Source organism: Triticum aestivum, chromosome 7A (genome assembly GCF_018294505.1).
Source record: "Triticum aestivum cultivar Chinese Spring chromosome 7A, IWGSC CS RefSeq v2.1, whole genome shotgun sequence".
NCBI classification, from domain to species: domain Eukaryota; kingdom Viridiplantae; phylum Streptophyta; class Magnoliopsida; order Poales; family Poaceae; genus Triticum; species Triticum aestivum.
In genome coordinates, this window is record NC_057812.1 from 466,144,361 (window position 1) to 466,168,840 (window position 24,480).

The following is a 24,480-nucleotide window of genomic DNA, read 5'->3' on the forward strand; positions in this document are numbered from 1 at the left end:
TCCGTCTCGTGTCCGCGCCGACACAAATCCGGCTCAAAATTGCGCCTGGAATGGGTCGCCCGCGGACGAAAAACGGACGCGCGTCCATTTGGATCGGCGCGTTGGGCCGCGACTTTTGTCCGCACCGACCCAAACGGACGCGGGTGGACGAAATGAGTCGTCTCATTGAAGTTGCTCTTATTATTATTATTATTAGGAAATGCAGAATTCTCAAAAGGCAGAAATAAGAGGGAAGGGGGAGCATGATTGCAGTGTCATGTCGTCCTCAATCCTATATGATCACAAAGACAAGAATTCCTATGAAAGAGTATTTGATAGCGCATGAAAAGCAAACGAATTCCATCAAAAGATTTCAGTGAATGGAAATTTTCCTCCAGACATAGTACAAAAATTCTTACGGATTCTAATCCCACGAATCAAACAATCAACATATAGAAAACAAATATCTAAGGGTCCAAAATCATCCAAAATAGAGAATTCTTTTGAATCAAAGGTACACCCACTTCTAGAATCCTCTGCCCATCACGTTGCGATCCAATCGTTTTCCGAGAGACTCCAGGTTACATTTCCAAAGGTCAACGCGACCAAGTATGCTAGCGAATTGAGGTGCGCGCTCCAGATCGCAGAATAGTTAAGCATAGCGACGGAGGATTCTGCCCCCGTCCGCGTCGTCTCCCGCGGCATGGTGCGGCCGTCTTCGAGCGGCGTGCCGACGTGCTCAGCGGAGCCTGCGGCCGAGACGGCGCACCTTGCGCCGTGGGACCTCCAGATGCTGACCGTGGATTACATCCAGAAGGGCATCCTCCTGCCAAAGCCCCCCGCCGGAGACGGCGGAGAGCGCCTCGTCGGGCGCCTTGCGTCGTCCTTCGCCCGCGCTCTAGGACGCTTCTACCCCTTCGCCGGCCGCCTCGCAGCCGAGGAGCAGCTGGAGGACGGCAGCCGGGCAGCGTCACCGTCTCTCTGCGCTGCACCAGCGAGGGCGCAGAGTTCGTCCACGCGGTGGCGCCCGGCGTCACAGTGGCCGATGTCGCGGCGTCGCTGTACATCCCCCGTGTGGTCTGGTCCTTTTTCTCACTCGACGGGCTGGTCGGCGCGGATGCCGTGGCCGGATCGCGCCCCGTCCTTGCCGCGCAGGTCACCGAGCTCGCGGACGGCGTCTTTGTCGCCATGTCGCTCAGCCACGCCGTTGCCGATGGGACTGCCTTCTGGCACCTCTTCAACACCTGGTCCGAGATGAGCCGGAGTGGCGGCGCCGACGCCGAGATGTTCACGCCGCCGCCGGTGCTCGAGCGTTGGTTCCCCGATGCCTGCCCTGTACCGGTCCCTCTGCCGTTCGCCAAGCTGGAGCATATGATCCGGCGGTTCGATTGCCCGCCGGTGGAGGAGGGCTTCTTCCATTTCTCCGCGGAGAGCATCAAGAAGCTGAAGTCCAGAGCGAACGCCGAGGTGGCCAGCGCCGGCGTCGGCTCGGCGACCTCCACAGCCACCCTCTCGTCCCTCCAGTCCCTGCTCGCTCACGTCTGGCGCTCAGTGTCTCGCGCCCGGCGCCTGTCACCGGTGGAAGAGACGACGTACACCGTGCTCGTCGGGTGTCGCGGCCGTGTCAAGCGCGTACCACGAACGTACGCAGGGAACGCCGTGGTGCGCGCCACGGCGAGGTCCACGACCAGCGAGATCCTGGAGAGGGGACTGGTGTGGACAGCTGTTGCAGTCAATGAAGCCTATCAATTTAACTTATTGTGGTGCGAGTGGATGAGCGACAGGGGATGATCTACAACGACCAAGATGAGAAGAAGCACAAGGAGATGGCATGTCAAGATTAGGAAAAGATTGTTAGCATAATCTTGAAGCGTCAAGTCCAAGTAGTATTTGTGCTAGATTAGGAAGTATTAGACGTGTTATGTTAGATCTACATGATGATCAGTGTGGCCGTGTAATTAGCTTAGGAAAGTCCTCAGGTTGAGTCTGGTTAGGATTAGTTAGCCGTGTCCTAGTAGTATTAGTCTACATGAGCCAAGAGTCCATGTAGGACTTGCTGTAGTTGGGTCGGTGGCCTTATGCATATTTATATGCATCAGGGCCATGTAAGAATGATGTGCAAGAAAACAGAAAATAAAAAAAGGAGAAACAAAGGGCACGACAATAGCCCTTGGCTATAAAAATTTTGCGCGTGCGTGTTCATTGTGATTTGATGTGATCGATCTTGTGGGTTAAATTCCAACAATTGGTATCAGAGCAAGGTTCAAGGCAAAGCCGCGCTTGCCCCAGGAGGCGACCCCTACTAGCGCCTCGGGGCGGGCGATGTTGTCGCTGGGTGTTGCAGCGACGAGGAGGATTATGCGACCGTCGTTCGATGGAGCGACAAGGAGGGAGACGGCGGGCTGTCGTCGGCAAGGCGGCGGATGGAGATCGTTGACGGGAGCGGTGGTGCGGTGATGCGGTGCTGGAAAGTCGTCAAGATTGTCATCCGGGAGTTAAAGTCAAGGAGTCGTGCGGGTTAGCACGGTCGGTTGGTCAGTCGGTCGTCGTCGTCATGTCCAAGTGCTTGTCTCTGTGAGGAGGCGTTGAAGATGAAGCGCATCCAGGTCGTCTATGTGTCTCGACAAGAGGATCAAGTTCAACTATGTAGGGACGGTAAATCAGTGAAGGCGAGTCTCTTCAACGAGGCCATGTCTCTACATGAGGCTGGAGTGCATGGTGTAGTGCACGGGGTGGTGTGATCCACAAGGAGTCGGCTTGTATCTCGCTAGGATGGAAGATGAAGTTCACCGGGTGGGGTTTTCCACATGTTACTGGCGAGGCTGGATAGTCCAAGACATATTTGAGGTGGTCCATAAATTCACCAAGTTGAAATTGGAAAGAGATTGTTGCAGTCAATGAAGCCTATCAATTTAACTTGTCGTGGTGCGAGCGGATGAGCGACAGGGGATGATCTACAACAATCAAGATGAGAAGAAGCACAAGGAGATGGCATGTCAAGATTAAAAAAAGATTGTTAGCATAATCTTGAAGCGTCAAGTCCAAGTAGTATTTGTGCTAGATTAGGAAGTATTAGACGTGTTATGTTAGGTCTACATGATATCAGTGTGGCCGTGTAATTAGCTTAGGAAAGTCCTCAAGTTGAGTCTGGTTAGGATTAGTTAGCCGTGTCCTAGTAGTATTAGTCTACATGAGTCAAGAGTCCGTGTAGGACTTGCTGTAGTTGGGTCGGTGGCCTTATGCATATTTATATCAGTTTTGCTAAAACACATCTAGATATGCCATAAGTATTGCACATCTAAGTCCTATGTTATTGTTCTTACGTTGAGATTCGTGTGGATTTTTTTTTCTCTTCTTTTTTATGATTGATTCACTCACTTAGATGTGCAATAACTAAAGTACATCTAGATGTGCTCTAGACACACTCTATTTATATACATCAGGCCCACGTAAAAATCATATGCAAGAAAACAAAAAATAAAAAAAAGAAAAACAAAGGGCACGACAAAAGCCCTTGGCTATAAAAGTTTTGCGTGTGCGTGTTCATTGTGATTTGATGTGATCGATCATGTGGGCGAGTTCCAACAACGGCGCAGCTGCTGAACAGCGCCATCGCGTCGCTCGACGAGGCAGCGCTGGTGGGCTCGCTAACTTCATGGCACCAGGACCCGAGGTTCGCGTACCAGGCGGGGTTCTGGAACCCGGCGATGGTGGTGACCGAGAACTCGCCGCGGTTCGACGCGTACGGGAACGACTTCGGGGCGGGACCGCCGGTGGCCGTGCGGAGCGGTGGTGCGAACAAGGTGGACGGGAGGGTGATGGTGTACGAGGGCCGCGGGGCGGTGGGAGCATGGGGGCTAGAGGTGTGCTTCGCGCCGGAGGCGCTCTCGCGGCTAGCTGCAGACCATGAGTTCATCTATCAGGACCGACGTACAGTAGTTCTCCCAATTTGTGTGCCTGCATCCATTTCAACAAGGGCTTACTTGCTTGACTGGATTTTTAATTTGTGTGCCTGCATCCATTTCAACAAGGGCTTACTTGCTTGACTGGATTTTTAAGCGGGTGTTTGGTTCAGAAGTCTTAGGATTTTTTCTAATCCCATGGACTAATTAAAAAAGACTCTCTAGTAGAGTTTTTTTTAATCTCTGTAGAAAAAGTCCCTTCCGTTTGGTTTCTAGGAATTTTTTAGGGACTTTTTTTAGTCTCTGAGATTAAAAAGTCTCTGAACCAAACATCCCCTAAATCTTGGAATGTCCTTGGGAAATTCTCATGTGGTTTCACCTAATGCTAGTGGCCGTGGAGATCTTCAAATCGTAATGTTATCTTTGTTATGTTATTAAGGGTTATTAATTAGGTTTGAATTGTAGGGGATTCCAATAAAAATCTGTGCGTAGTAGATATCGCCTAAAAATCTTCTAAAAAATTTCAAACCAATCGGGTCTAATTATACACTCGATTTCTTCAATGTGGAATCATTATTAGACGGACCAGTGCACGCGAACCAATCTGTGGTTGAATGATTAGGTAGACAATGGTATCTTCAACCCATCAAGGTTCAAGTCCTGATGCTCGCATTTATTTTCAATATATTTATACCGGCTCAGTCTCTTGAAAGTGATCATAGGGATAAGATATACGTGTACTCATTCATAGGGATAAGTATATGCGCATATATATAAGCGCCTGCGTCAGTACTGTGTCAAAAAGAAAAGACAGACCAGTGCAATGCCAACCCTTTATTGAGAATGTTCGTGCATGAAATTCATTTCTCGGTTGCTTATGATGGCCTTTCTATGATGTTTGGGATGAACTAGCGTATTTCTCGTACATCCTCCCTAGAATAATTATGTAGGTGTGTCTAACTCTTATCTAGATGAAAAATAACTATGTCTCATATGATTCCTATATCATTAAATTTTACATAAGGATTTCTCTTTTATTAGTCAAATAGTGTAGGAGTTAGACAAGACTTTGTTTTAATTCTCACCTAGATGAGAATTGGTTATCTCTCAATTTCTTTATCGTTCGATTTATACCATCAAGATTCATGTTTTTTTTATATCGACTGGGCGTGCAGCTGCTATGGCCCGGCACATTGTTCCATTGTGCTTTTTATATTATTATTTTTTACCTCGGCTGACCGTTGCCACGTATGTATTTCTACAAGCAAAAGAGTCTGTGTGTTGTATTAATAAAAATATACCACATTCATCTAACCTAATAATCCTCGTGCTCACCCATACTGGCGGTAGCGTCAATGCTCACACAATCATAACACGTTTGAATGTTGTCAATTCTAAGGCGTCTCTCTCGACATAAGATGAGAATTCTGCTTTTTTCCAATGAGGTTTTGGCGAGGCGTTTATGCATCATTATAGATGATTTCTTTCCTCTCCAATCCTGATTTTATTGAGATGTTCATTTTCATTTTGAATCGGCACAATATGAAAGAAAGACGAATTATGCGCTATTGATTAAACTTGCACCATAAATAATATTTTTGAAATGGTTAACAGGTATAATAACATCATGTCCAGATTCTGCACGGTTTTCTAATCAAATTCCATATATAATAATATGTTAAATCTAGAGTTAGGTTTAAAAGATATGGATAATTTTTTAAAGCATTTGATATGTATTGCGGGTCGATTAACCCAATTATCATGGGATTTTCTGCAAAAGAGAAAATCTGATTAAAAACTGATCTGTGTGTTGATTATCAGGAACTTCAACGGGATTATGCGAAAGCGAAAATCTAAATTAAAACTAGATTGTTGGTTGATTACCAGAAACATCAAGGCGTTTTCTGCGAAAGCCGAAATCAAACTTAAAGATAAATTAAGGGTTAATTACCAGAAACATCAGGGATGAAAAAAATCTATTTTAAATTTGAACTATTGGTTGATTAGAAAAAGGTTGGAGAATTTCTGCAAAATGTTATACGTGTAACTTTGACACGCAACCTTGTTTGGTCCTTTGATATGCAATTTATCCAATTAAGAACCAATTGCATGTTCGCCCATGAGATGCAACTCACCCGATCGAGTTATATGTTCATCCTTTACACGTAGGGGCTGTTTGGATTGTGAATATTTTTGCCATATATTGCCACATGATTTTTGCCACACTTGTCACATTTGCCTTAGTTGAGTTGCTCAAATTGTTAGCCACATTTTGGCTTGGCTAAAGGAATCTTGCCATGCTTCTTGTGTCTATGACATGTGGGGTTCACCGCTCATAAAATTTTTTTGCCTTAGGTGTGGCTAGAACCAAACACCTACCTAACTTAATCAAATTTGCCTAAGGTTAGTTGTGATAAAGTGTGGCAATGTGTGGCTAGAAACCAAACAGCCCCGTAGTTTAGCATTAACGTTGCATGTCCACTCTTGACATTTAGTTAGCCCCGATCTAGTTGCCTATCCACCCTTGACAACTCTTCAATTATATGTCCACCTTTCACATGCAACTTGAATGTAACTAACCCAGTTGCATGCCCATCTTGGACCCGAAGCTCGCTCGACTCAGTTGCATGTCCACGCTCAACACACAATTAGTCTTAATCTTGATCCAATTGCATGCCCACCTCCTACACACAACTTGCATGAGCCCAACCCAGTTGCATGTGACATGCAACTCACTCGACCAAGTTGCATGTCCACCCACGACATGCAACTCGCTCGACCTAGTTGCAAGTCTATCACAACACGTAACTCACATTGCGGCTCTAGATTTCCTAAAAGGAAGTTGTCTCCATACCAAACTAACGATGGCTGCTAAAAATACCAAACTAACAACGAGCTTGAAGTTGTTTATCAGCTTGACCAATCGTGGATGAAACCTCCCAAGGTTATCATGGACGAGCATTGCCCACGGGCTAGGGTCCGAATTCGACAATAGAACAATCATTGTGCCATGCCATCATCGACCGCGTCGACTTCATGGTCTAATGAAAACAACAAGGCGTAGACCGTCACCGCACATCCCCATCATGAAAGATGGGACAGAGGAGTTGGAGCGGGTAAGAACGAGCCACGATTCGCTAGACCAATCGCCTCTCACCTTTCTCATCATCAACACAAAAACTAGATATGTCTTCACAATCCCACGTGAGAATTTTTGTGAGGCTATCTTTTCGGCTTTGTTGTGGGAACTTTATGCGTAAATTCTCACTAAAAAATAACAAAAAGTAAATGTGAGAGTTTTCTTGATTGGTTTAGAATGATCCAGATGTAAGAGTTTTCTCGATTGGTTTAGAATGATCCAGCTCCTAGTTAGGCTCTGGATTCCTTTGTTCTTTTTTTCTTTTCTTTTTTATGGGTGGATTTCTTTTTTTTGCGGGTGGATTCCTTTGTTCATTGGGTCAATGCATGGCATGTAAACCGTCATGCACTACTTGCCAATGTGGGAGGGCTACATGGATTAAAATAATAGTTAGTGGGTCGATAAAATAAAAAACTTCAACAAATTAATTTAATTTTCCAGGAAAAATATTTAGATTTTAGCGCGCTTACAAAGGAAAAACTATGTCCTTTGTAGATGCCATGTTGCCATCATGAATACTACGTGAAGCCATTGCGTGTCTTAACAAACAAGCGAGCATACGTATCATCAAGATCGGACATGCAGGATATATATCACGTGAATTGGACTTTTCTTGGTTGGAACTTGGAAGTCGACGGCTGACGATTGCTACTGGGTCTGGGTGGCTGCCAGTGCCAAGCTCTAACCTTTAGTCCAACCAGTAGATTTCATACTCAGACAATCCCCCTTTTTAACCACCATGTGTGCTTAAAATAAGATGTTACTATACTACTTACCATTCTCCTGAACACAGCACAGCTCCATGACACTCCTTCTGTAAACTGATATTTTTTTTTAAAACGGAGACAAAAGCTTTGCCTCATCTCATTAATAAAGAAAAAGAGAATTACTCGGTTAATTAACGAAAATCCGGACGAAAACCGTTACAACACATCCACATAAGGCACACATGGCGACCTGGCAACCAACACAAAAACGCACACACGTCGCCAAAGGAGAGAACACCCTTAAGGTTGCAACCCGGTGCCATCGTCATCACACCTCCACAAGGGCGACTCCGACTCCATCATCGACGACCACCGAAGTAGCCCTCGCCACAAGCAAACGCCGAGGCCTGCACCGGCCGATGCCAAACAGTCAACCGCACACGCCGACTACCAGGCAGCTCCGACTCTGTCAACGAGCATTGCAGGAAATAAGCGCTGAGCCAGCGCCAGAACCGACCACCCGCCTCGCGTCATCGTTGCCGCAAGGGCCCCTCCTCAGCAGCTCCGACTCCAAGAAGACAAAGTGAAGCACGACAACCCCTCGAACACGCCGGATGAGACCGACTACCAAAACTCAGCTGCAAACCAACTCCGCCCATAGCCGCCATCGTTGCCACACGAGAATCCGCGTCACCCACCCACATCGCCAGCCGGGCACCTACCGACCGCGATGTCGTGCATGTCCAGCTCCAGGAAAGCGCGAAGGGGATCGATGACCTTCAAGGCGACGCCCCAAGGGGGTCGCGATGTTGGAGAACGACGCCGTCGCCCGACTCACACCGGAGTCTTAGGCTTTCGCCCGATGGCCAAGGTCCGAAGGTGCTAGGAAAGGAGAGGCTCCACGACGACCCCCCAAGGAGGAAGAACGACGTCCCCGGACGCCGCGTCGTCTAGGCTTTCGCTCGGAGCCCCCTCACCGAGCACCCCCATGCAACCGGCGATGCAGCACCACCGGACCGCAAGCCTGCTGTCCCACACACCTCCTACGCGACGACGACACCACAATCACGCAGGAGCCGCCATCCTCACCGCCAGCAACCGCCGGCGAGCCAGAGCCGGCCAAACCAGCCAGATCTGGCGCCCACCACTGCACTGCCACGGAGACCACCAAGCTTCACTTGAGCAGGGAGGTGGGCTGCCACCACACCCCCACACGCCGGAGAAACGCCTAGCCGAAGCCTTCGGAGTCCGCCGACGCCACCAGAGGCGCTGCGAAGAAGCCGCCGTGGTCGCCCACCGCACAGCCGAGGGGGGTTGAGCCTCCCCCCACCACCCACCATGCCGCCAGCCACACCGGGCCAGCAAGGCCGGCCAGAACCGGGGCACCAAGCCAGGGAGGGGGGGCCGTCACCCCGCCCCATCCCACCGAGCAGGACAGACGGCCAACCCGCCTGTCCAGCCACAGTCGCCGCACCGCCAGATGGGCCGCCGCCGAGCAGCTGAGCCACCCGCCTGCACCTCCATTCGCCGGATCCGCGCAGCCAGGAGCCACCGGAGCGCCGCCAGGGGCCGGATCTACGTCGGGGCCGCCGAAGCAGCCGCGGACCTGCAGCACCGGACCCCCCCCCCCCCCCCACCACCACCTGCGCTGGGAGAGCGGATCCCGCCGCCGCCGGCCGCCAGGGGGCTTTGCCCGCAGACGTGCGCCGGCGACGGCGAGGGGGATGGAGGGGATGGGGGAGCGGAGGTGCCGGCGCTGGGGGTTCCGCCCGTGCCGCCCCTAGGAGCGACGCGGGGGCGAGGGAGTGGATGAGCTCTCAGCTCAGTGGTCAGGGGCAGTGCTTCCTTCTGTAAACTGATATAAGATCGTTTAGATCACTACCAAACTAATTCATCGAAAAGCCTCAAACTTTTCAACTATAAGTAGTCTATTCGTCAGAGAGAATTTGTCAAAAAACGTACTACATTACACTAATTCAGCACCCCGGCTGCTATTTCTGATTTCCGACGGAACAAGTCCAAGAAACCACGCGACAGTCTGGCGCGCATCACGGAGGCTGCCAGCGCCCGTCTTTCCCATGAACGGCTAGCTAGCTTGGCAGCACCGGCGAAACTTTGTTCCTTCCGGCGTGGTGACGCGGCAATCGGGCCAATTCTCCGAAAAGATTTATGAGCGAGAATCGTGACCGGGGAGCAGGAATCGTATATTCAACAGCTTCCGCGACTGCGACGTGCGCGCCTACTTTTCCACGCAGCTGAGCATATTTGAATATCTGATGCCACCAGCCAGTCCTTCTGGTTATGCTCCTCGCTTCTCCTTCGTCGCGTCGTCTTCGTCCCCTTCTTGACGAATGAGTTATATAGACAGCTACCTCGGGGGGCTCCTCAACGAGCTGAGCGTCTCAGGGTGCGGTGTTCAGGTCCAGGTACTTTCTCTTCTCCTCCTCCTATGTAGGTGGTTCTCTTGGTCTGTTTCAAATCTGATGAGAAGTTCAGTTCTTCTGACCATGTGTATCTACTCCAGTCGAATTAGCTCCTCCATCGGCTTCTGAAGATGGGAAGTTCAGGGTTTGAGCAAGCAAAGGTAGCTCCTGACCTGAAACAGCTCCTTCCATTTCTTTGGCTTCTCATTTCTGTGATGTTCTGACATGGTTGTTCTTGCTTCAGCCACACTTGCACGTCGACTGTGCTCGGCCACCAGCAATAACTTGGCAGAGGAAATTCGACGATGAAGGCAAGAAGGTTGCTATGCTTAGCATGACCACTGATGTCTTGACAATTGTAAGCAAGCATGTCTGTCACATGGACTGTACCTTTCTAAATTTTGCATTTAGAACCAAGGATGCGTACTACCTTTGCAACATAAACACTGACCATGGCTGTGCTGCAGATACCCTTGATTTTTAAAATGCTTCGACTACACGTCGAAGGAATAGCGAAAAACCAAGTGAGTCGCTCTTCTGTCACTGAACATTCAGCTAATCTGTCTACCAGCATGCACATGTAGTTGAAATGCCGGTGCAAATTATTCTGCCTAGTCAGTACTCAATAGTAGCCAGTGAAATTGCTGAAAACTTGTTCTCTTGTTTCGCCAAGATTGCGGTCTATGATCCGCTCAGGAAATGGATGGACAACTGCTACCGCGGGGTACCCCTCGGCGGACTAGGGTAAGTTCTTTCGATGTTTCTGGTCCTGATTTTGCTCTGAGACTTGCCTTGGTTGTGCTGTGACATTCATGCATGGCCCTGCAGCTGACTGAACTTCAGATGACAGTTCTATTCAAAGTACATTCTCTTCTTCTTTTCAGTTCAGGAAGCATAGGGAGAAGCTACAGAGGGTACTTTCAGCAGTTTCAAATATTCCCCAGGATATACGAAGAGAAGCCTATCCGCCCAACCAGTTCTCAGTAATAATAAATTTACACTTGCTTTCATTAGTCGCAATCCTCAATTTATGGTGGAAAAACGTCTTATATTGCCCACTTATTTTCACCTGTCTAGGCATTCGTTTCGCGGCCCGGCGGGAAGAGCTACTCCACAGTGTTGTCGGCACCAACTGCTGATCTCCTCAAGTAAGCAGTGAAATCCTCACAATCTCACCTGTATATCGTTCATCTGATTATGCCAGCCAGAGATACCATATAAAAAATGATGCACAATTGCAGGGGAATAGATAAAGCCGGTATCGGGTCTTGGGACTGGAAGCTGAAAGAGAAGAATTGCAACTACCATGGCTTGTTCCCAAGATCTTGGACTGTATATGATGGTACATTCCTTACCTGACAGACATAGTTGTCGCCGGTAACAATGCCGATTAAGTTTGTCTGGTAGAACCTACTAACCTTCTATTTTCCACAATTGCAATGTAGGCGAGCCTGACCCTGAAATCAAGATCACCTGCCGTCAGATATCGCCCTTCATCCCTCACAACTACAAGGAGAGCAGCTTTCCCGTCGCGGTTTTCACTTTTACGGTACATTTTCTTCTTGAGCAAATCAAACAAATGATGCCACATGAGCGATTCAGTACTTAAATTTTGATCCCTGATGCTTGCACCAGGTGCAAAATTCTGGGAGCACACCTGCGGATGTCACATTGCTCTTCACATGGGCAGTAAGTGCAAAGCCAACACTCTGCTCTTCAGAACAGACACAACATCTTTGTAGCCAGGATTTGACCTTAATTTCCATGTTCGTCCGTGTAGAATTCCGTGGGTGGAAAATCAGAACTGACGGGGAATCACATCAACTCCAGAATCAAGTAACGAGCACGACAAAATTCGCTTGATGCGATGTGGTAACGGGCAGCAAACTCTCTGACAATGACAAGGTCTTCTTCCTTGTTGCGTGCAGAGCGCGCGACGGCGTCCATGGCGTCCTTCTACGCCACAGGACGGCGGACGGGAACCCTCCGGTGACGTTCGCGATCGCGTCGCAGGAGACCGGCGACGTCCGCGTCACCTGCTGCCCGTCCTTCGCGATGGGCCCGTCCAGCCCCGGCGGCCGCGACCAGTTCACGGCCAAGGACATGTGGGACGAGGTCAAGAAACATGGTTCCTTTGGTGAGGCCGCCGGCGGGGCGCCGAATGCGTCGTCGGGGCCTGGATCGTCTATTGGGGCGGCGGTCGCGTCGACGACGACGGTGCCGGCGGGGGGCACGCGCGTGGTGTCGTTCGCGCTCTCGTGGTCGTGCCCCGAGGTGAAGTTCCCCGCCGGGAGGACCTACCACCGGAGGTACACCAAGTTCCTCGGCCTGGATCGAGACTCCGCCGCAGAACAACTGGCTCACGACGCCCTTCTCGGTGAGATTTCCAAGGGTTCTTGGTCGATGAAGATTTCTGAATCTCTCTGAAGATTGAGATTTCTTGAATATTTGTTGTGTCTGCGTGTAGAACACATGGAGTGGGAGTCGAAAATCGACGAGTGGCAGAGGCCTATCCTGCAGGACAAGAGGCTGCCTGAATGGTAAGAAATTCAGATTAAGCTCAGTGTCAATCACTGACATATTTTCCCCATTAAACCGCCAAATTATTGAATTAGTCATAGTTTGATTCCAGAACAGAACAGGTGATGACATGATTGTTTTTCAGGTATCCGGTTGTACTGTTCAACGAGCTCTACTATCTCAACGCTGGAGGCACCATTTGGACAGGTAATTTACACTGATCCGACTGAACTCTGAAGTCACAAATTTATCTTCGGCAATGGTCCGAAATCTGAACTTTTCGTTTGTCACAGATGGGCTGCCTCCGAAGAAGACCAGCTTTGCCTCGTCAAAGTACGGGTCGACGACGGAGTCCTTCACTCTCGACGGGTTCCGCGCAGGTGATCTCGCTGTGGACGGTATCCTGAGCGCAATGTCGACGGCGGAGGAGCGGCTGGAATCATCGTCGGCGTTCGGCGCGGCCCTTCTCGGCGACGGCGAGGAGAACGTGGGGCAGTTCTTGTACCTGGAGGGGATGGAGTACCACATGTGGAACACCTACGACGTTCACTTCTACTCCTCCTTCGCGCTGATCTCCCTCTTCCCGGAGATCGAGCTCAGCCTCCAGCGCGACTTCGCCCGCGCCGTCCTCCTCCACGACCCGCGCCCCATGCGCACGCTCGACGGCGTCGACGTCCCACGCAAGGTGCTCGGCGCCGTGCCGCACGACATCGGCCTGGCCGACCCCTGGTTCGAGCTGAACGCGTACATGATCCATGACCCGTCGCGGTGGAAGGACCTCAACCCCAAGTTCGTCCTCCAGGTGTACCGCGACGTCGCCGCCACCGGGAATGTTGCGTTCGCGACGGCGGCGTGGCCGGCGGTGTACCTGGCCATGGCGTACATGGACCAGTTCGACCGTGACGGGGACGGTATGGTGGAGAACGAGGGCCGGCCCGACCAGACGTTCGACCTGTGGTCCGTCTCCGGGGTCAGCGCGTACACCGGCGGTCTCTGGGTCGCGGCCCTTCAGGCGGCGGCCGCCATGGCGCGCATCGTCGGCGACCGCGGCGCGGAGGGGTACTTCCTCGAGCGGTACAAAAGGGCGCAGCGCGTGTACGACGGCGAGCTCTGGAACGGCTCCTACTTCGACTACGACAACAGCGGCGGCGCGACCAGCAAGTCCATCATGGCCGACCAGCTCGCCGGGCAGTGGTACGCGCGCGCGTGCGGGCTGGAGCCGGTCGTGGAGGAGGAGAAGGCACGCAGCGCGCTGGGGACGGTGCTGGACTACAACGTGATGCGCGTGCAGGGCGGCGCGGTGGGGGCCGTGAACGGGATGCGGCCGGACGGCGCCGTGGACGCGTCGTCGCTGCAGTCCAAGGAGGTGTGGGTCGGGGTCACCTACGGCGTGGCCGCCGCCATGCTCCACGAGGGCATGCCGGAGGCGGCGTTCCGGACGGCGAAGGGCGCGCACGACGCCGGGTGGGGCAGGGACGGGTTCGGGTACGCGTTCCAGACGCCGGAGGCGTGGACGTCCGACGCCGGCGGCGGGTACCGGTCGCTACACTACATGCGGCCCCTCTCCATCTGGGCGATGCAGTGGGCGCTATCGCCGCCGGAGCTCCATTGGGACCTCCGGGTGGTTCCGGGTTCGGTGTCCGCCGTAGCGTCGCCGGCGGAGGTGGACCTGGCGCGGGAGAAGTTCGAGAAGGTGGCGAGCATGCTGAGGCTGCCGGAGGAAGTGCAGCACAAGGGGTATCTCAGAGCTATCTACCAGGTACTCCGGCAGATGCTGCTCCCGGAATCCTGATTCTCACGGGTGGAACTTCCAACTTCAGCCCTGAAACATTCCGTCGTAACGTCTAGACAATCTCTCAGAGAGGCGTCTTGATAAAGCATTCCGTCTGGAATATCATTTGTGGGATCTTTTGATTAGCACAATTCTTAAAGCAAGCCTATGGGGAAATATACGTAAAAAGACCAATAATCCTACACTCATGGGCTGTTTAAAGGCGCTTTACAAAACCTTCCAATTAATCTTCAATCCCCCATTGAATTTCACTGGGGTGGGCCCCAACCCTCTTCCTGTCTTCCGATCGTTTTGTCCCGAAAGCAACTAGTTAACGAGTGCTCCTTAGGGTTCTCTACCATTCGTCATGTGTCGCGCTCTGGGAATCCCTCCAGATTTTGTTTTTTTAATATATATTTTGCACGCGTTTTTGGCTTTTTAAACGGATTTTTTTAATGTTTTGGTTTTCCATCGGTCTTCCTTAACTTTTCGATAAACAAAATTCAAAAGAAAAAATTACGCGAAAAAACTCGTTTTCTTTTTTTGTTTCGCGAGAGTCATGGTTTTGCTTCCGCGAGAGGTACGGTTTTGCTTTCGTGAGAGTCACGGCCATGGCTCTCGGAAACAGAAAAAACTCGTTTTTTGTTGTTTTTTCTTTCGCGAGAGTCCCGGTTTGCTTCCGCGAGAGACACGGTTGTGCTTTAGCGAGAGTCACGGCTGTGCCTCTCAAAAATGAAAAAAATGTGTTTTCTGTTTTTTTTCTTTTGCGAGAGTAACGATTTTGCTTCCGCGAGAGGCACAGTTGTGTTTTCGCGGGAGTCACGGCCGTGCCTCTTGGAAATGAAAAAAAATACGTTTTTTGTTTTTTTTTCTTTCGCGAGAGTCACGATTTTGCTTTCGTGAGAGGCACGCTTTCGTGAGAGGCACGATTGTGCTTTCGCGAGAGTCACGGCCGTGCCTCATCGGAAACGAAAAAAAATACGTTTTCTCTTATTCTTCTTCCTTTTCCTTCCGCGAGAGTCACGGTTATAATTTCGTGAGAGTCACGGGCGTGCCTCTTTCAGAAAGGAAAAAAAACCCATACACCCGGTTCAGTTTTTTCGTCCAGTTTTTTTCATGAAAAAAATTCATCAAAACCTATTAACATGGGATATAGTTATGAAAATCTCGACGCGAGAAATCCAACGATGAAAGCAGTTCGAGATTTGAACGCACAGTTTAAGAGATAAAACGTTTTGAATAAACAGATCTACGATAAGAGGGAAAACTTTCAGGTTGCGACAAATGGCGCACATGCAGCGCGTCACTTGTCGCAACCTGGGGAGGTCGGGGTGATCTTTGCAACGAGTACTCGTCAACTAGTGATTTCGTTTTGTTCCACGACAGGCTGTCCATTGAATCCGTGACCATCCATTCTCCTCCCCGTGCGTGTAGCCTTGCCCTAAAATGAAAGGTAGAAATGCAAATTTCAAAAATAAAAAACACAAAGTTGTAGTGTAACTCGAGTTTCATGGTACCCCATGACCAAATGTCTTGTGTGCTTGTAAATTTTAGTGTCCATATGACAACCAACGAGCTCAAAAAAAACCCTGCTCAACAGCACACACAAGTTTGAGCACCAATTTTGTTATTTTCTCTATGGACTCTTAGAATGTCATTTGGACACAAAAGGTTGCAAGCGCCTAAACATTTCATCATAATCCACCCCACAAAGTTCAGGATTTTTGGAATTTCTACTATTATTTTTATTTTACTGTTCATGGAGGTACCATGGAGCTCTTGCTATGAAAAACTGTTCTCAATAATAAATAGTCCTAAGTAAGGTTCAACGGAAGTGGCACTTCAATTTTTTGATTGAGAGCACACTATTTAATTGCGCACGTACCCGCCACCTCTCTGGAAGAAAAAAATATTAGAATTTCTTTGCCTCCCACTATCGCAGGCTCGCCTTATCTTCGGTGACCCTAGGACCATGGAGGCACGGTGGAACGTGGCTCTTGCCAGCGGGAGGGATCTTGCTCAGCCTTTAGTTGTTTTTGTCAGTTCATTTAAAGTTTGTGTCCTACTTGGAAAGATGAGGGTGTAACACCCTCGATGCGACTATATCTCCCACATGTCGAGGCACGACTTAGAGGCATAATCGCATTGAAGGCATATGTCGCAAGTTAGGCAATCTTCACAAACATCCCAGGTAATAGATAATAAAAGGGGAAATGACATTACATCAACCAAACACTCATGGCCCGACTACGGCGCCAAAATAAAAGAGAACCCAACATGCGACACGGTCCCGATCACTCCAACTGGGCACCACTACTGATCATCAGAAAAGGAAACATAGTAACATTGAGAGTCCTCATCAAACTCCCACTTGAGCTCATACGCGTCACCTGGAGCGGACTCATCGGGCCCTGCATCTGGTGTAATAGTAATCTGTGAGCCACAGGGACTCAGCAATCTCGCACCCTCACGATCAAGACTATTTAAGCTTATAGGTAAGACAAGGTAAAATATGTGAAGCTACATCAAGCGACTAGCAAGTATGGTGGCTAACTTATTCGCAAAAGAGAGCGAGAAGAGGAGGCAAAGCGCGAGCGAGAAACTAGAGAGCAACCTGCGCAAACATTACTCCAACACCGTGTCCACTTCCCGGACTCCGCCGAGAAGAGGCCATCACGGTAACACACTCAGTTGATTCATTTTAATTAAGTTAAGGTTCAAGTTATCTACAACCGGACATTAACAAATTCCCATCTGCCCATAACCGCGGGCACGGCTTTCGAAAGTTCAATCCCTGCAGGGGAGTCCCAACTTAGCCCATGACAAGCTCTCACGGTCAACGAAGGAATAGACCTCCTCCCAAGACGTTCCGATCAGACTCGGTATCTCGGTTATTCAAGACACTTCGACAGGTTAAAACAAGACCAGCAACACCGCCCGAATGTGCCGACAAATCCCGATAGGAGCTGCACATATCTCTTTCTCAGGGCACACTCAGATTGTCTAAACTTCCGGTAGGCCAGCCCAGAGTTGCCCCTGGTAGCCACCGGCGGCTGACAGTTTGGACCAACACTCAGAGGAGCACTGGCCCCGGGGGTTAAAATAAGATGACCCTTGAGTCTGCAGAACCCAAGGGAAAGAAAAGGATAGGTGCGAATGGTAAAACCAAGGTTGGGCATTGCTGGAAAAGCTTTAATCAAGGCGAACTATCAAGGGGTTCCCATTATAACCCAACCGCGTAAGGAACGCAAAAATCCGGGAACATAACACCGATATGACGGAAACTAGGGCGGCAAGAGTGGAACAAAACACTAGGCGAGAGGCCGAGCCTTCCACCCTTTACCAAGTATATAGATGCACTAAGATAACATAGCAATATAATGATATCCCAACAAGTAAATAAATGTTCCAATAAGGAACGGCCTCCAATCTTCACCTGCAACTAGCAACGCTATAAGAGGGGCTGAGCAAAGCGGTACCATAGCCAATCAATGGTTTGCTAGGACAAGGTGGGTTAGAGGTTTGACATGGCAATTTGGGAGGCTTGAAAGCAAGTGGTAGGCATCGTAGCATTGGCATAGCAAAAGAGCGAGCAAACTAGCATAGCCAAGATAGTAGTGATTTTGAGGGTATGATCATCTTGCCTGCACAGTTGTCAGAGTTGACTGGATCCTCGAAAGCAAACTCAACAGGCTCCTCATTAGCAAACTCGTCTCCCGGCTCTACCCAACAAGACAAACAAGCAACAAGGACACAATCAACCACGTGCAAGACTCAAACAATATGATGCAAAGATGATATGCTATGCGGGATGCGATGCAAGATGCAAAATGCAAGATATGACAGGAAATGCATGAACCTGGCCTCAACTTGGAAATCCAAGTGTGCCACTGGAAAGATAAGATGAAATCGATTGAAAACGATATAAAGAACGTCGGAATCGGAGTTACGGTTTGGAAATGGCAAGCGATTCAAAAATGACACCGGTCTGCGATTTACAACAAGTAGCCATCTAAATGCAATGAGATGAACATGCTACAGCACCCAAACATGACAACAAGATACATGTCAGGGATGCATTCAAGATGCTTACAAAAAGTCTAGCACTGAGCTACGGCCAATTCATCCATTAACAGGTTCAAACCGGCATGGCAAAAATGCAAATGGCAAACAGATCTCAGACTTAGTGAAATTAACACTTGTCTGGAATTTCAGATCAGGTGTCACTCTTCGGAGTAACAAAACTACATGCTACAGGACCTGAACATGGCAAAGTAAAGCATGGCATGGAGCTACTCAAAGAGCTTAACAAAAGTCCCTTAGTGACCTTGAGCCAAAAGGGGTCATAAAATACAATTGCAAGCATGTGAACATAGCAAAAAGATAATCACTTTTCAGGCTTAGTGAAAACTGGAGCATGCTGAAATATAACTCAAGTAGGCATGTTTACGAGATCGATGCACTCACTACGGTGCAAGTCATGGCAAGACAAGCATACATCCATCAAGAAGGCACAAAATGCAAGCTAGACATGACAAGAACAATAGCATAGCATGCACGGATCAACTACAACATCATCGGCAAAATTGCAAACATGTTGACAATCTGCCCAGATTCACAAAGTAGTAAAAGTAGAGCTCGATTGACTCAAGCTAGGGTGCTCCATAATTGCAAACAAAGACATGGATGGATAGAGCACTACAATATTAACAAAACATCCTTACTGATCATCCTTAAAAGAGGCACGGATCACTAGGAAACAACATGAACATATGGCATCATGAGATAAACAGCTCAAGGACTTTGTGTAATTGTTAAGTCCCTGAAAACAGAATTAGCAAGTGCACCACTTTGCAAGCTTGCACTAGTCACCACACACATCACAGAAATACATGGGTTGCACCTCTGGAAAGATGACAAAACCCTTAACAAAACATATGTAGAGCATCAGGGCCTAACATGCACACATTAATCATGGCAAAAATGACAAAAAGCTAAACGGAGTAGCAGATCTGACAATTAACTCAAGTAGTCCTCTTCTAACAGCATTTCGGGCATTAATATGTACTCAAATGAAAATGATGCAATGGAATGAAATGATGTACTCTCTGAGGTGAACATTTTGATATGCTATATGCATGAATCGGAGCTACGAATGCAAAGTTACGAGGTCATGAACATGAGTACTTGGACTAGAAAATCTCCGGGACTTAGAAGAAATCGACCTCCGGATCTAGGGTTTGACCCGGCGCGTGAACCGAGGTCGGATCCGGTGAGGGCGGCGGCTGCTCCGGCGAGGTCGACCCGTCGGTGGGGAGAAGAAGGGGAGGCGAGGCCGGCCGGACTTGGCGGCGCACGCCGACGCGGACGGCGGGCGGCGGCGATGCGGCGAGCGGCCGGGCGGCGGGCGGCAGGTGGAGCTGGCCGCAGTGGCCGGAGCGGGCGGGCGCGGTGCGGCGTGGGAAGGCGGCGATGCGGCGGCGGGGAGCGGCGGAGCGGCTCAGCGGCGGATGGCGGCGCGAGGCGGTGCGGGCAGGCGGGAGGCGGCGGCGACGCGCGGGCCAGGGAGGGCCAGCCTCGGGCCCGAGCGGGCCGCCGCGGCGGACGGCGGCGGGTGGCCACGTGGCAAGCCGCGGTTGGCTGCGGGCGGCAGCGGCGGACGTGCCCGGCCGGAAACTGACGTGTCCGGCCGGCGCGAGGTGGATTTCTAGGGTTTCGGGGAGGGGATCCGAGATTTGGAATGGGAGGTCTATTAATAGGCATAGAGGGAGCTAGGAGAGTCCAAATGAGGTGCGGTTTTCGGCCATGCGATCGTGATCGAACGCTCTAGATGATGGAGCAGAGTTAGTTGGGTTTTGGGCCAAATTGGAGTGGTGTTGGGCTGCAACACACACGATGCCTTTTCGGTCCCTCGGTTAACCGTTGGAGTATCAAACGAAGTCCAAATGATACGAAACTTGACAGGTGGTCTACCGGTAGTAAACCAAGGCCGTTTGGCAAGTCTCGGTTCAATCCAGAAATGTTTAATCCCCACACACGAAAGAAAGGTAGAAATGACCACCGGAGGAGAACGAAGCACCGGAATGCAAAACGGACAACGGGGAAAATGCTCGAATGCAAGAGATGAACACGTATGCAAATGCAATGCACATGATGACATGATATGAGATGCATGACAACGATAACAACACACGGAGACAAAGACCCGAACCCGAGAAAATAAATATAATTTAATGCCGGAAACGGCAAGAGTTGGAGTACAAATTGGGAAAGTTACATCCGGGGTGTTACAACACTCCACCACTACGAAAGGATCTCGTCCCGAGATCTAGGACTGAAAGAACACCGGGTACTCAGAACGGAGGTGATCCTCGCATTCCCAGGTAGCTTCACGGTCGGAATGGTGTGACCACTTGACTTTGAGAAATTTGATCGACTTGTTGCGAGTCTTGCGTTCAGTCTCTTCGAGAATAGCAACTGGGTTCTCAGGATAAGAGAGATCTTCTTGGAGCTCAATGTCCTCGAAGTTGACGGTACGGTCAGGAGTCTTGATGCACTTTTGAAGCTGAGAGACATGGAACACGTCATGAACATTTGCAAAGTTTGAAGGAAGCTCGAGTTGATAGGCGAGGTCGCATCTCTTGCCGACAATCTTGAAAGGCCCCACGTATCTAGGGGCAAGCTTCCCTTTGATACCGAAGTGACGAGTCCTTTCATAGGAGAGACGCAGAGGTAAACATGATCTCCGATCTCGAAAGCCAAATCACGGTGCTTACTATCATAGTAGGTCTTCTGGCGGGATTGGGCTGCCTTGAGGTTATCACGAATGACTTTGCACATTTCCTCTGCCTCTGTGATTAAGTCATTACCCAAAAGCTGACGTTCACTGGTTTCAGACCAGTAGAGAGGGGTACGGCACTTCCTGCCATACAGAATTTCAAATGGGGCCTTGCCCGAACTTGCTTGAAAACTGTTGTTGTAGGAGAATTCAGCATAAGGAAGACAATCCTCCCACTTCATGCCGAAGGAGATCACACAAGCCCTGAGCATATCTTCAAGAATCTGGTTGACACGCTCGACTTGACCGCTAGTTTGAGGATGGAAAGCTGTGCTAAAACGGATGTTGGTGCCCATGGCCTTCTGAAAAGAATCCTAAAACTTCGAGGTAAAGATGCTGCCATGGTCTGAAGAGATCACTTGTGGAATACCGTGCAGAGAGACAATACGAGAGGTATAGAGTTCCGCCAACTGAGTTGCAATGATCGACTCTTTGATAGGCAGGAAATGAGCCACTTTGGTGAGTTTGTCGATGACAACGAATATAGCATCATTGCCACGCTTGGACTTTGGAAACCTAGTCACGAAGTCCATTTCAATGTGGTCAAACTTCCATTCTGGAATGGCAAGAGGTTGGAGGAGACATGCTGGCCTTTGGTGTTCTGCCTTCACTCTTCTGCAGACATCACATTCATTCATGAATTGAGCAATCTCGCGCTTCATTCGAGTCCACCAATAAGCTTGCTTAAGGTCCTGATACATCTTCATGCTCCCAGGGTGGATGGAGAGGAGAGAATTGTGAGCCTCGTTCATGATCACTTTACGGAGGTCACCTTTGGGTACAACAATACGATCCTCGAAGAAGAGGGTGTCCTTGTCATCAAGGCGGTAGCACTTATACTTGGGTTGACTCTTGGCAATCCCAATCTTCACCTTTTTCACCATAGCATCAAGAAGCTGGGCTTGGCGAATCTGGTCTTCCAAGGTAGGAAAGACTTGAAGGTTGGTGAGGAAACCTTGAGGAACAACTTGCAGATTAAGTTTGTGGAAAGCTTCACAAAGCTCGGGTTGATAAGGCTTGAGAATCAGACTGTTGCAATACGCCTTTCTGCTCAATGCGTCAGCAATCACATTGGCCTTGCCTGGAGTATACTCGATACTCGGATTATACTCTTGAATCATTTCGACCCATCGAGTTTGCCTGAGGTTGAGATTAGTCTGAGTGAAGATGTACTTAAGACTCTTGTGATCAGTGAAAATGTCCACTTTTCTTCCCAATAGAAGATGTCTCCAAGTCAAAACAGCATGCACAACTGCCGCCAACTCGAGATCATGAGTGGGGTAGTTCTTCTCATTAGGCTTCAACTGGCGAGATGTATAAGCAACAACTTTCTTCTCTTGCATCAATACTGCGCCAAGACCTTGGAGAGAGGCATCACAAAAGACCTCGTACGGCTTGGATTCATCAGGCGGAGTCAGAACTGGAGCAGTGATCAATTACTCTTTCAAAGTGTTGAAAGCAATGCCACACTCCGGAGACCAAACGTACTTGACGTGCTTCTGGAGAAGATTAGAAAGAGGCTTCGCGATCTTAGAAAAGTTTTCAACGAATCTTCGGCAATAGCTTGCGAGACCGAGGAAGCTACGGAGTTGCTTCACGTTTTGAGGAGGTTCCCAATTCACAATTGCAGACACCTTCTCAGGATTCACGGCAATACCCTTGGCAGAGATGATATGACCAAGATAAAGAACCTCATCGAGCCAAAATTCACACTTGGAGAACTTGGCGTAGAACTGATGTTCCCTTAGCTTATCAAGCACCAAACGCAAGTGCTTGGCATGATCTTCCTTGTTCTTCGAGAAAAGCAGAATGTCATCGAGATAGACCAAAACGAAGTCATTGGTGTAGGCGTTGAAGATGAAGTTCATCATGCGAGAGAAAGTCGGAGGAGCGTTGATGAGGCCAAAAGACATGACAGTGTATTCATATGAACCAAAGCTTATCCTGAAAGCCGTCTTGGGAATATCTTGCTCACGGATTCGAATCTGATGATAGCCCATACGAAGATCAAGCTTGGAGAATACTTGGGCACCTTTGAGTTGTTCGAACAGCTCATTGATGTTGGGAAGTGGATATTTGTTCTTGATGGTCTTCTTGTTCACTAGACGGTAATCAACACAAAGTCGGTCCGTTCCATCCTTCTTCTTCACAAAAAGAACACCACAACCCCACGGAGAAGAACTAGGCCGGATGAGACCCATTTTCTCTTGAATATCGAGTTGCTTCTTCAGCTCCTTCAACTCTTCAGGTCCGAGCTTGTAAGGACGCTTGCACACAGGTTCCGTGCCAGGCTCAAGATCAATAACGAATTCAACTGGCCGGTGCGGAGGCATTCCTGGAAGCTCTTCTGGAAAGACGTCTTGATATTCGCAAACGACTGGAATTTGCGAGATGGCATCGAGTTCACCCCTTTCATTGAGAGAAAACAGATGGATGGTATTATCCCGAGCGGTAAAGACAATTACATCCTCAGACGAATGAGTCAATTGAATCTACCTGGCTGCACAATCAAGCTGAGCCTTATGCTTAGAAAGCCAATCCATTCCGAGAATAAGATCAATATCCGAGTTACCAAGGATCATTGGAGAAGCCAGAAACTTGAAATCACCCATCGAGATAGAAATATCCGGAACTTCGTTGTTAGCAAGCAAGCATCTACCCGGAGAGACAACTGCTAATGGCTTATGCATAACTTGAGAAAACCACCCATGCTTATATGCAAAAGGTCTCGAGATAAAGCAATGCGATGCACCAGTGTCAAAAAGAACTTTTGCAGGAACATCGTTAACAGGAAGGTTACCCATGATGACATCTGATGAATCCTCTGCCTGAGCTGCATTCACCATATTGACCTTGGCGTACTTGGGGTTATGCTTGACCACAGCTGTACTTGCCGATCTGACAGGAGGAGGAGGAGGAAGACGCCTATGGTTGAGACATTTGTTGGCATAGTGACCCTTCTGTTGGCACTTGTTGCACGTGACCTCTGAAAGCGGACGGTGATACGGAGCACTCGATCTTGGAGCTTGAGACGAAGTCTTGTTCTGAAAGCCAGGGTTGGGTGGGTGGGAAGAACCACTGCCACCTTTGCTCTTCTGCTGATACGGCTGACAGAATGGAGGAGGAGGAAGCCAATACTTCTGCTGCTTGGCCACTTGAGTAGAGGAAGAAGGAGTAACATCTCTGACTCGCTTCTTGGAA

At 49.4% G+C, this 24,480-nt stretch overlaps 2 pseudogenes; both read left to right on the forward strand.

Moving 5' to 3' along the window:
* Positions 1–391: 391 nt before the first annotated feature.
* Positions 392–4,025, forward strand: LOC123153398 (uncharacterized acetyltransferase At3g50280-like; annotated as a pseudogene).
* A 6,002-nt stretch (positions 4,026–10,027) lies between these two features.
* Positions 10,028–14,731, forward strand: LOC123147594 (non-lysosomal glucosylceramidase-like; annotated as a pseudogene).
* Positions 14,732–24,480: the final 9,749 nt, after the last annotated feature.